Below are 14,501 nucleotides of genomic sequence, written 5' to 3'. Positions count from 1 at the left end.
GTTATTTACTACCATGGTGTCTGACTTCAGACCAATATTCTTCCTATAACTATAAAGGATTTGGAGCACTAATCATATGATAGCTAGGAGCTTAAAATTTTTTTAAAAGGGTGGAAATAGAACAAAGAATTTAAAAATAGAATTAAAAAAGAAGCTCATGGCCTAATGCTTGAAGTCTAAGTTTAAAAGAATGTTTTTCCCTCTTTGTCATTTTGTAAGAACCACCAGTGTAAAGATATAAAAGAAGTGGCTTTTAAATTTAAGATGCCTTAGAATCAGCTGTGGAAATTGTAGAAACTACATCCTGGGCTCCAATCCCAAGAGACTTAATTGGTATGGGGCCCTAGATCTGCATGTTTCATATAAGCACCCCCAAGTGGTTCTGATGCAGGTGGGCTGCATACCATAGTTTAAAACATATAATTCTGTAACATTGAAACAAAACTACAAATAAATTTGTTTTCCTTTAATTAAGAAACTTTAATTGAAAAGTTTATAAGTCTCATCATAAACGTTAACATAAAGATCTTAAAACATTCCTTGGGAAAAAGTTTTCAGTTATATTCTTTTGCCTTCCAGAATTAAAATAAAGCTATAACTACACAATTATATCCTAAAGGCAGTAATAAATTAAAACAACAACCTGAACAAAAAACTCAACCACGATCATCACAACCACCAACAACAACAACAATAACGAAAGATCCATCAACAGACTCAGGCCTGAGGTAGAGACATGCCCCACTTTCATAGTAGATGGAGTGACCTTGACTTCTGATTTTAGACTCGGTTGTTTAAGTATTTTCTATGCTTTTAGCTGTCAGTACAGAGGAACTCACTGGCAGAATCAGCAGAATGGATGAACAGTCAGCCAATCTATGAAGTGTTACTTAAAGACAAAGTAGTCAAATTTGAGGACCTCTTGCCCTGAGGTTAATTCAAGCATCCCAGCGAGTCTTCCTAAATCTCTGTGCTGCCAGGGCTGGAAGGCATTGATAGTATAATCAGTAATCAATAGAAAACTCAAATATTGCTTCTAAGAACTTCATCTTATGGACACAATATTTATGAAAGCAACAACATATAAATCATATAAATCTCACATCTGGTCAGGATCCAGTCACAAATTATTTTGGGGGGAAAGTCTTAAAAGCCATTCTTGCATTTCACTCCTTGAAAAGTAATACTTCACCCTAATAAAAAACAATGTTGCTAAAAATATATCTTTTAAATGGAGGATTCTCCACTATTTAACTTTTCATAAATTATATTCTTTCCTTCTATGTGTCAGAGAAAGAGCCCATTCTTAAAAAAATAAATCAACCTGCATGACCACCAATGTCTTCAAATTTGCCATAATTCAAATAAGAACCATACTGGGTCCTGTGCAGGAAAAAGGGTGAGAGTCCCCTAGAAAAAAATGGAAAGGAAAGAAAATGGCAGTTACCTAATATAATGCTTCAAACATGTACAAATATCTCTTGACCTGTCAGCCTAAGAGAGACAAACAATCTGAAGAATGTATACAGGGTTTATTACTGCTAAAGTGAATGAACGAGACAGTTGAATTGGTTTTCTATTGCTGCTGTAACAAGTGACCATAAGTTTAGTGGCTTAAAAGAATATACATTTATTATATTTCAGTGCTATAGTTTAAGAATCCAACAAAGATCTCACTGGACTAAAATCAAGTGATCAACAAGGCTGCCTTACCTTCTGGAGGCTCTAGGGAATAATCTGTTTCCTTGCCTTTTCTAAAAAATTTTTAGAGGTGACCCACATTCCTTGGCTTGTGGCCCCTTCCTCCATCTTCAAAACTAGCAACAGCAGTTTTTAGAGTTCTTCTCATGACACATCATTCTGACTTTCTCTTCTACCTCCGTCCTTTAAGGCCCCATGTAATTACATGGGGACCACCTGAACAGTCCAGGATAATTTCCTCATCTCAAGGTCTTTATCCTAATCACATCTGCAAAGTTTCCTTTGCTATGTGATGTAATATACTCACAAGTTCCGCAAATTGCATCAGGGACATCCTGGGGGGTCATTATTCTGCTGGTCACAATACTGTTAACTTAGGTGTCAACTATTATTGGAATGAAAAACAAAACAACAACAACAAAAGGCACCTTTTCTAATGTCAACAAAGTTTAGTAAAATTAAGACACTACAAAAAGGCACAATCTAGAACAGCAAATCAAGACAAAGCCAAATTAGAACATTAGAAGTGTTCCTGTGATGTCCATAAAATTGCACAGGTACTATTCTTTTTAGATTAGGTTGTTTTCTTTCTTGTTTTTCAGTTGTGGCTTTTTTCCCCCTTCCAAAGCCTGACTATGTTGGCGGAAATCTCATCCAAGACAAAGAGCATGTGCTGGTGGATGTGAAGTTCGCGGTGGAGTCGGTGAACCTGGGACCCCACTAACTTCTATGAACTTTCATTTGGTCTAAATGTAACAGATTGGAGGGTTTTCTCAGACCTACCCTAGCATGAACAAAGGGATCCTTGTGTGTCTTCCCCAGGAGACCACGAGGGGGTAACTGTGGTCCTTCCCTTGGAACTTGCCTTGTAAAGAAGCAGGCACCAAGATAATGTGTCTGGGATCCTGTGGACCAGATGTTACCCATCCATGTCCAGAAATTCCTGACTTATTTAAGTGCATTAAAGGGCCTCCTGTTTCTGTAAGACCAAAACTGAGGCAGGAGACGGAAGAAAGAAAATCAGCAGGTTTGGAGGATGAGAAAAACCCAAAGAAAAGCAAGGTAATGGTGGAGGTGGTGGTTGCCAAGGAAGGTGAGAATAAGGACCAGCTGAGTTCAGAAAAGTCAAGAGAAAGTGAGGAATGCACACAGCATCATCCAGGTCCTCAATGAGCAGCTCATTCTCATTTGGTAGGTAGGGCCATCATTTGGTTCACTTGAGGAACCTGTCGCCTTCGCAAGTCATTAGATGCGCTAAATGCAGTAAATGTTCTCTCACTACATGACACTAAACCCCACCCATGCGTTGTATTCCCTAAAACCTCACTTACTAAGTGGAACCTTAATTTTTTAGAGTCATTGCCCAACCACACATTATTCATTTTTTCAAGTCTATCCCTCTGCCTTTTCTCTTGAATTTGCTAAAATCTAAATAGAATCTATGAAATGAAACACAAGGCAGGAGCCCACACTAAGGATTCCTGACAGTCAAAGATGACAGTTTGCAGCCAGGACACTTTCTGCAGGAGACTCTCTAGATGCTTTTGACCTGACTCTTCAGGAAATAGAAAGCCAGGCGCTGTCATTTCTCCTGCTCATACCTTCCCTTTGACCAAGATGAGCCTATTGGTGTCTGCTACTGATGTTCTCACCTACAGATACCAAGGGTGATCTGGGAACCATCACTTTAAACTCTTTTCAGTAAAGATTTATACACCCACCTTCTGTATCCTCCAGTGGAATTAGCAATGATTCACCCATAAGGGCTCAGTAAATGTTTTCATGGAGCTCAACTAATTTAGAATCCAAGTTATCTAGATGAGCAGAAATGTTATATTTTATAGAACTTGATAGGACAAGTAGAGGAGGGAATTAGGAAGTGTTAGGTTATTTTTTTTCAAGAAAACAGAAGTCACTGGGTTTTTCAAACACTTGAATATCAAAAACCAGGATTTTAGTCCCAGACCATCCTATAGTCTCACTGCAAACTTGGAATTTGCTTTACTCCTTTTTTACTTTAGTTATTTGATCTAAAAATTGGGGTTAAAACACCACATTCTTCAATTCTAGGAATATAGTCGATATTCAAATTATTTTTGATATTGAGAGAATCTTGAAGTCTGGAAAGTATCTAAATTCTCAGAGAGAAAACCATTAACCACGAATCATTATGAAAAGAGTGGTACTATAAGACATATCAAACTTGCCTCGTTATCTCTTCAGCTGGCCAGGACACAGCCAGTAACTACTGATATTAGCAGTTTTCTCTGGAGACCTTGGCAGTGTTGATTGCTTTGAGGCAACATGGAGCCCAGGTGTTAGCTGGATCCTGAGAGGCTCAAAGCTAACTGAGAACCAGGGTTCTTGGACCAGAAGAGACCATGCAGCTGTTGGAAAAAAAAAAAAACAGAACGAAGACTAGGACCATCCAAGAAGTCAGGCCTAGCCAGCACTGACCACTTTGTCTGATGAACCCACCACCACTACACTTCTCATGATTTTGTTGTCACTAGATGGAGAACTCCATGAAATTTGGGATAATATTTTATTCATCTCTGTGTGCATGACTCCTGGCGCTGAGTCAAGCACGGAGAAGGCTCTTGGCAACATTTGTTCACTGACTGAGTAAACATGGTTGCAAATCTCCACTCATCTCAACTACATTCCTGCCCAACTGTCCTGTCAAGGATGCTCTGCTTTCTCCCAGGATGTAGCAAACCTCTTCCTTAGAGAGGAACCTTCCCTACACTATCCTTGTCCTAGGACACTCACCTGTGGTGACTCTGATGAAGACACGACTGTCCTCAGGGATTCCTCTCAATGGTTTACTCTGTCATTAGGAAGAGATGTCCTTGGCCTCCCCTCCCATCCTCTAGGCTGCCTCAACACCCCAACTGAGGAGGGCCATCACATTTTGTTGACACTATGCACTTGTATTCTTCCTCTCACTGCTTTAATTTCCTCATGGAAATATTACTGATATCTGAACTCCAAGCTGTTAACACAGCATAAGGCAAATTAAGCACTCAACATACAGTTAAGAGATGTTGTGTATAAAGCCTTCCAAACTGTAAATGCAGAAGAATACTATTACTATCTCTGCTTTAGAAACAAGGGTCCCCTTAGCCTGGTCCCTGGTAAGAATGAGTAATTCTTCTCCAAACATTATTTATCTGTTTTAATGCACACTTACTTGGAGGGCATCCACTATGTGGGCAGTTCCAAGTTTGAGGTTTGGGGGGTCTAGGGCAGAGCATCAAGGTGCCATCCTCCTCCTCCTGGAATTGGTGTTCCCAGCAGTATAAACCAGCCCTGATCCGTCCTGTGGATCTCCTTGGCAGGTGCACAAGTTCACTGTGCAGTAAGTTACTCTCTCAGGCCTCCCTGCTCAGCTCAGGCTGCTCCTTGAGGACCTGGATGATGCTGTGTGCATTCCTCACGTTCTCTTGACTTTTCTGAACTCAGCTGGTCCTTATTCTCACCTTCCTTGGCAACCACCTCCTCCACCATTACCTTGCTTTTCTTTGGGTTTTTCTCATCCTCCAAACCTGCTGATTTTCTTTCTTCCGTCTCCTGCCTCAGTTCTGTGTTTTCAGTGTGTGGGCTCAGTTCAGGTCCCTGTAGGAGATACACAAACAAGGAACTGCCTGCAGTTCCCAGGGCACATTTAACACACATCTCAGTTCCTCATCCACTCAGAAAAAAACTGAACAGGAAGGGACTTTGGAAAATTTGAATAACAACCTTATCTTACTGATGAGGAAAATAACACCCCGAGAGACACGGAGATTTTCCCAAGTTCCCACACCACTTGGTGGCAGCAGAGCCACCACACAAGTAAGTCTTGGCCACAATCTTTTCTATCCGTAAGCACCAGGAACCAACAATGGCTGAGTTTCAGGGGACATTGGATCAAAATACATATTTCCACCATTAAAACAAAAATATCTAAGGATCATTCCTAAAAATAATTTTTTATCACTCTTCAGTAGTCCTATATTTATACTCAGTTTTCAATCCTGCTGAGCCAATGGAACCAAGGAACACATGAGTATTAAATACATCACAGTATATATATTATATATATATATGTATATATATGTATATATGTATATGTATGTATGTGTGTGTGTATATATATATATATATATATATATATATATATATATATATATGATTATCTGTAACACATCTGGCTCCTGTGCTAGAGGTCATCTTCCTGAGAGCAGGCACTCTGTGTGCCTTGTTCATCCCTCCTCCCCACTGCCTCCTCAAGAGCCTGCCAGATAGAATATTCAGTAAATATTTGTCAAGCACATAAATACCAGGTACCAAGAGTAACTAACTTTTACCAATGTCTTCTAGTCCCAACCATATTTCCATTCATATTTTATCCTAGGTCAGTGCTAAAGCAATAAAAGCAGTCCAAGGTGCAAATACCACCTCCACCAAGTACCAAGTATGCTTCATATGATGATTTCATTACTCACTTTGAACATAGTGATCTCATGTGTAATAGAGAAGAATATATAATGTAAAACAGAGAAGGCAGTATTACCCTTAGATGAGTAACTGTGATATCATACAGCAGACAGGGTTCCAATCCCTGGGCACTAGCTGCACAGTATAGAATGCCTACATTACAGTCGCTACAGGGCCTGTTAAAAACTTCTGGGGATAAGGCCCAAAAAATTGCATCTCAGACTAAAATTCCAGGGAGATTCTCATGCAAGGAAAAAGCCTGACCATTAAACAAAGTCTAGAATGTAGATCCCCAAAGCCTAGTGGAAACAAGAATGACTCAGCTGGATCAAAACAAGTCCCTTGTCATGATGGCCTCTCAAGAGGAAATGTACCCTTTCCCAAGAAGGGTCCCCACCTGAGATGAAAAACAAAGAGGACCCTGCTTTCCCAGTCTGGGCTTTTAGTACCTCCACTGTCTTTTAGGTTTTCTCCTCTGCTCTAATCGCTGGAGCATCTCAGCCCTCATATGGATCATTTCTTTATGAAGATCTCTGTTTCTCTACTTGTTGAAGAAACAGATGACAGAGATCAGTTCTGGGGCCCCACAGTTCTAGGCTTTCTCCTGAGCCACTTTCTTTCAGGTGAGCTGAAATAAATCGTGGGGGATAGAATTCAGGTCAATAAAGAGGATCCCAGAGGAGCATGAGACCATGAGGGCAACCCCTCATGGGAGATGGTCAGAACGATGATGTGGTCAATATCAACCCTGTTCCGGGGGGAGGATATACTGGCCATTTCTGTGAGCAGAGGACACAGCCATGTCATTCCAGACTTTTGATATATAGAAGATTGATAACAAATGTGTGTTGCTTTAAACCACTCTTTGTAATCTGTTAATATGCAGTGATAAGGAACAAATTTAGATGCTTATCTGTACTCTCCTGATTTTTTAATTTTTACAAATATGTATGCAAATCCCTGTACAGAAAAACAAGGTAAACCAAAACCAAACAAACAAAACAAAAAATCAAAGAATCACAGTAAAAAGCTTGTGCTCACCTTCATGTGACTATTTTCAAGCCCTAGTAACATGTAGCACACTATGAAGAAAACTTCAGGTGCTGAAATAATGTCCCTTTATTGTTAACAACCAAACCTCTCAAAGACTACAGAGGTACAACACTTAACATTGTGTAACATCATCTGTGAATCCATCATCTATCTCTATTTCCTATGGCAGTTTCTTTTTCCCTTAGCTCTCTGTTCTCCTGAGTTCACCAGACAAGATTTTATAGCAAGTACCAGTTAGCAGCATAGAGATCCAACTCAAAGAGAACAATAGATCAGCCACTGTCATTAACTTCCCACAAAGCTCTTTGAATGCAATCTCACCTCTTATTTTGGCCATAAAAAAGAAAAGATCTAGTTTTTAAAAGTCCTATCCTAATGAGAATTTAAACTTAAATATCTCTGTTTTCCATTTTTATTCTGCTCATGCCCAATCATGGAGACCTCACTCCTCAGAGTAAGTGAGTTCCCAATTTGCTGTGGCCTGGGCTTTCTGTCAAAGGAAGTCAAGTCAACCCAACTGCAAATCTCTCTGGTGAATCCATCCCTCACCCTCAAAATCCAGAATAAAATGTGAATGCAGCAGGCAGCAGCATCCACCCAGCAACAGTGATAGGTTTGTACTTCACTTGGCTCACATTATCTGAGAGACTGGTGCAGCGTAAAATAGAAGAGAACAGAGAAAGATTATATTCATTTCAGCTTTTCCAGGATGTCACTTAAGGTAAACCAAAGAATGTAAACACATTTGAGGAAATCTCTCAATAAGAAGTTAATTGTTGGCCAAAATAAATTGTAGGTAAAAGCCATCGTGTTAGCAAGAGGGGAGAAAAAAGATATTCTCATACATGGTTGGGAATATGACTAGGTAAACTTCCTTGTAAGGCAATAGGGCAGGAGTTAGAAAAATTAGGTATGTACTCACTAATATATTTCTAAACCAAACAATTTTCTTTAAAGGAACATATACTACAGAAATACACAGAAATGATGGACATAGATGGACCTCCGTATCTGTGGGTTCTGCATCCACAGATTCAACAAACCACCCACCTGAAATATTTTTTAAAGGATGAAATAAACAGCAGCCTAGGTTATACTGAAGAAGGCATAAATGATCTGAAAGATAGAATAACGGAAGTCACCCAATCAAAACAGCATAAAGAAAAACAAATTTAAAAAATGAAAACAGCTTAAGAGATTTCTGGGATAATATGAAGTAAATGAATATTTACATTATTAGGTTCCCAGAAGGAGAAGAAAGAGAGAAGGGGAATGAAAATGTATTTGAGGAAATTATGGCTGAAAACTTCCCAAAGATGAAGGTGGAAACAAATATCCAGGAACAGAAAGCACAGAGGGTTTCCAAACTAAATGAATCCAAACAGACCCACACCAAAACATATCATAATTAAAATGGCAAAAGATAAAGAGTGAATTCTAAAGGCAACAAGAGAAAAACAAAGACTCATATATAAGGGAATCACCATAAGACTATCAGCTGATTTTTCTCAGAAACTCTGAGGTCTAGAAATAACTGGCATGATATATTCCCTTTCCTTTTTGCTGAAAGGGAAAAACCTGCAATCTAGAATACTCTACCCAGAAATATTATCATTTAGAATAGAAGAGATAAAAATTTATCAGAGGGACTTCCCTGGTGGCTCAGTGGTTGAGAATCCGCCTACCAACGCAGGGGACATGGGTTCAATCCTTGGTCTGGGAAGATCCCACATGCTGCAGAGCAACTAAGCCCGTGTGCCACAACTACTGAGCCTGCACTCTAGAGCCCGCAAGCCACAACTACTGAGCCCGTGCGCCACAACTACTGAAGCCCGCGTGCCTAGAGCCCGTGCTCTGCAACAAGAGAAGCCACCACATTGATAAGCCCATGCACCGCAACGAAGAGTAGCCTCCGCTTGCTGCAACTAGAGAAAGCCTATGTGCAGCAACGAAGACCCAACACAGCCAAAAATAAATAAATTTATTTTAAAAAAAAATCAGAGAAGCAAAGACTTAAAAAGTTCATTAAAACTACACTAAAAGAAATGTTAAAGAGATTTCTCTAAGTGGAAAAGGAATAAGACTCTATATTAAAGGGAAAATCCCACTAGGTGAGGGAAATATATAGTAAGGACTGAGGATCAACCACTTAAGTATGAATATTAAAAGAGAAAAGGTCTACTTTCATACCACCCTGAACATGTCCTATTTTGTCTGATTTGGAAGCTAAGCAGCATCGGCCTGGTTAGTACTTGGATGGGAGACAACCTGGCAATACTGGGTGCTGTAGGCTTAAAAGAAAAAAAGAAAAGGGAAGAATCATAAAAGCAACTAAAATTACAATAAACAGGGGATAAACATGAATATGTAAAATACAACATCAAAAAATGAAATGTGGGGGAGAGGAGAAGAAAACAGAGATCTTTTAGAGTGTGTTTAAACTTAAATGACTAGTAGTTTAAAACAAGCAGATATAGGTCAACATTTATGAACCCCATGGTAACCACAAATCAAAAGCCTACAACAGATATATGAAAACTAAAAAGAAAGGAACAAAAGCACACTGCTAAAGAAAATCTTCAAAACATAAGCAAAGAAACAAAGAGAAGAGGAAATGAACAGAGAAGGACTACAAAAACAAATGGAAAACAATAAAATGGCAATAAGTACATACCTGTCAATAATTACCTTAAATGTCAACAGACTAAATGACCCATTCAAAAGACATAGGTGGCTGATTGGAAAAAAAAAGCCTTCTATATGCTAAGAGACACTCATTTCAGAGCTAAAGACACATAGAGACTGAAAGTGCATGCATAGAAAAAGATATTTCATGCAAACAGATACAAGAAGGAAGTGGGGGTAGCAATACTCATATCAGACAAAATAGACTTTGAACCAAGACTATAATAAAAGAAAAAGAAGGGTATTATATAATGATAAAGGGGTTAGTACAAGAAGAGGATATTATGCTCCTTAACATATGCACACCCAATACAGAAGCCACTAAATATAAAAGCAAATATTGATACTAACCAACATAAAGGGAGATATTTACAATAATACTAAGGGAATTTGATCCCTCACTTACATCAATGGACACACCATCCAGACAAAAAATTAATAACTCAACAGTGATTTTAAATGATACAATAGAGCAGCTGGACTTAACAGACAGTAGGACATTACATCCTACTTTAGACAGTAGGATGTGCACATAGTGCACATAGGACATTCTCCAGGATAGATTTCATGCTGACCACAAAACAAATCTCAACAAATTTAAGAGGACAGAAATTATGTCAAGCAGTTTTTCCAACCATAAATGTATGGAACTAGAAATCAGTTGCTGAAAGAAAAATGGGAAAAGAACAAACACATGGAGACTAAACAATGTGCTACTAAAAAGCCAATGGCTCAGTGACGAAGTCAAAGAGGAAATCAGAAAATACCTTCGGACAAATGAAAACGGAAAGTACACACCAAAACCTATTGTATGCAGCAAAAGTAGTCCTAAGATGGAAATTTATACCATTACAGGCCTTCCTCAAGAAACAAGAAAAATCTCAAATAAACATACTAACCTATCACCTAAAGGTATTAGAAAAAAACAAACCAAGCCCAAAGTAGCAGGAGGAAAACAATAACAATGATCGGAAAGATAATAAATAGAGAGACTGGTTCAAGATGGCGGAGTAGAAGGACATGCTCTCACTCCCTATTGCGAGAGCACTGGAGTCACAACTAACTGCTGAACAATCATCAACATGAAGAAACTGGAACTCACCAAAAAAGATACCCCACATCCAAGACAAAGGAAAAGCCACATGAGACTGTAGGAGGGGCACAATCACAATAAAATCAAATCCCATAACTGCTGGGTGGGTGACTAACAAAATGGAGGACACTTAAACCACAGAAGTCCACCAACTGGAGTGAAGGTTCTGAGCCCCACGTCACGTTTCCCAACCTGGGGGTCTGGCAACAGGAGGAGGAATTCCTGAAGAATCAGACTTTGAAGGCTAGCAGGATTAGATTACAGGACCTCAACAGGACTGGGGGAAACAGAGACTCCACTCTTGGAGGACACACACAAAGTAGTGTGTGCATTGGGACCCAGGGGACAGAGCAGTGACCCCATAGGAGACTGAACCAGACCTACCTGCTAGTGTTGGAGGGTCTCCTGTAGAGGTTGGGGGTGGCTGTGTCTCACCGTGAGGACAAGGACACTGGCAGCAGAAGTTCTGGGAAGTACTCCTTGGAGTGAGCCCTTCCAGAGTCTGCCATTAGCCCCACCAAAGAGCCCTGGTAGGCTCCAGTTTGGGGTTGCCTTAAGCCAAACAACCAACAGGAAGGGAACCCAGCCCCACCCATCAGCAGACAAGTGGATTAAAGTTCTACTGAGCTCTGCCCAGCAGAGCAACAGCCCGCTCTACCCACCAGCAGTCCCTCCCATCAGGAAACTTGTACAAGCCTCATAGATAGCTTAATCCACCAGAGGGCAGACAGCAGAAGCAGGAAGAACTCCAGTCCTGCAGCCTGTGGAACAAAAACCACATTCACAGAAAGATAGACAAGATGAAACGGCAGAGGGCTATGTTCCAGATGAAGGAAAAAGATAAAACCCCAGAAAAACAACTAACTGAAGTGGAGAGAGGCAACCTTCCAGAAAAAGAATTCAGAATAATGATAGTGAAGATGATCCAGGACCACGGAAAAAGAATGGAGGCAAAGATCGAGAGGATACAAGAAATATTTAACAAAGACCTAGAAAAATTAAAGAACAAATAAACAGAGATGAGCAATACAATAACTAAAATGAAAAATACACTAGAAGGAATCAATATCAGAATAACTGAGGCAGAAGAACGGATAAGTGTCCTGGAAGACAGAATGGTGGAATTCACTGCTGCAGAACAGAATAAAGAAAAAAGAATGAAAAGAAATGAAGACAGCCTAGGAGAGCTCTGGGACAACATTAAACGCAACAACATTCGCATTATACAGGTCCCAGAAGGAGAAAGGAAAGAGAGAAATGACCCAAGAAAATATTTGAAGAGATTATAGTTGAAAACGTCCATAACATGGGAAAGGAAATAGCCACCCAACTCCAGGAAGCACAGAGAGTCCCATACAGGATAAACCAAAGGAGAAACATGCTGAGACACATAGTAATCCAATTGGCAAAAATTAAAGACAAAGAAAAATTATTGAAATCAACAAGGAAAAAACGACAAATAACACACAAGGGAAATCCCATAAGGTTAACAGCTGACTTCTCAGCAGAAACTCTACAAGCCAGAAGGAAGTGGCATGAGGTATTTAAAGTGATGGAAGGGAAGAACCTACAACCAGGATTATTCTACCTAGCAAGGCTCTCATTCAGATTCAACAGAGAAATCAAAAGCTTTACAGACAAGCAAAAGCTAAGAGAATTCAGCACCACCAAAGCAGGTCTACAACAAATGCTAAAGGAACTTCTCTAAGTGGGAACCACAAGAGAAGAAAAGGACCTATAAAAACAAACCCAAAACAGTTAAGAAAATGGTAATAGTAACATACTTATCAATAATTACCTTAAACGTGAATGGATTAAAGGCTCCAACCAAAAGACACAGGCTTGCTGAATGGATACAAAAACAAGACCCATATATATGCTATCTACAAGAGACCCACTTCAGACCTAGGGACACATAAAGAATGAAAGTGAGGGGATGGAAAAAGATATTCCATGCAAATGGAAATCAAAAGAAAGCTGGAGTAGCAGTACTCATATCAAATAAAATAGACTTTAAAAAAAGAATGTTACAAGAGACAAGGAAGGACACTACATAATGATCAAGGGATCAATCCAAGAAGAAGATATAACAATTATAAATATATATGCTTGTAACATAGGAGCACCTCAATACATAAGGCAACTGCTAACAGCTCTAAAAGAGGAAATTGACAGTAACACAATAATAGTGGGGGACTTTAACACCTCACTTACATCAAAGGACAGATCATCCAAAGAGAAAATTAATAAGGAAACACAAGCTCTAAATGACACAATAGACCAGATAGATTTAACTGATATTTATAGGACATTCCATCCAAAAACAGAAGATTACATGTTCTTCCCAAGTGCTCACAGAACATTCTCCAGGATTGACCACATCTTCAGTCACAAATCAAGCCTCAGTAAATTTAAGAAAATTGAAATCATATCAAGCATCTTTTCTGACGACAGCGCTATGAGATTAGAAATCAATTACAGGGAAAAAAACATAAAAAACACAAACACATGGAAAGTAAACAAAACGTTACTAAATAACCAAGAGATCACTGAAGAAATCAAAGAGGAAATCAAAAAATACCTATAAACAAATGACAATGAAAACACTATGATCCAAAACCTATGGGATGCAGCAAAAGCTGTTCTAAGAGGGAAGTTTATAGCAATACAATCCTACCTCAAGAAACAACAAACATCTCAAGTAAACAATCTAACCTTACACCTAAAAGAACTAGAGAAAGAAGAAAAAACAAAACCCAAAGTTAGTATAAGGAAAGAAATCATAAAGATCAGAGGAAAAATAAAAGAAATAGAAACAAAGACAGCAATAGCAAAGATCAATGAAGCTAAAAGCTGGTTCTTTGAGAAGATAAACAAAATTGATAAAGGATTAGCCAGACTCATCAAGAAAAAGAGGGAGAGGACTCAAATCATTAAAATTAGAAATGAAAAAGAAGTTACAGCAGACACTGCAGAAATACAAAGCATCCTAAGAGACTACTACAAGCAACTATGCCAATAAAATTGAAATGGACAAATTCTTAGAAAAGCACAACCTTCTGAGACTGAACAAGGAAGAAATAGAACATATGAACAGACCAATCACAAGTAATGAAATTGAAACTATGATTAAAAATCTTCCAACAAACAAAAGTCCAGGACCAGATGGCTTCACAGGTGAATTCTATCAAACATTTAGAAAAGAGCTAACATCCATCCTTCTCAAAATCTTCCAAAAAATTGCTAAGGAAGGAACACTCCCAAACTCATTCTATGAGGCCACCATCACCCTGATACCAAAACGAGACAAAGACACTACAAGAAAAGAAAATTACATACCAATATCACTGATGAATATAGATGCAAAAATCCTCAACAAAATACTAGCAAACAGAATCCAACAACACATTAAAAGGATCATACACCATGATCAAGTGGGATTTATCCAAGGGATGCAAGGATTCTTCAATATACGCAAATCAATCAA

Source organism: Leucopleurus acutus (assembly GCF_964270905.1).
Source record: "Leucopleurus acutus genome assembly, chromosome: 2".
Taxonomy (NCBI): Eukaryota; Metazoa; Chordata; class Mammalia; order Artiodactyla; family Delphinidae; genus Leucopleurus; species Leucopleurus acutus.
This window is presented reverse-complemented; position numbering follows the sequence as displayed.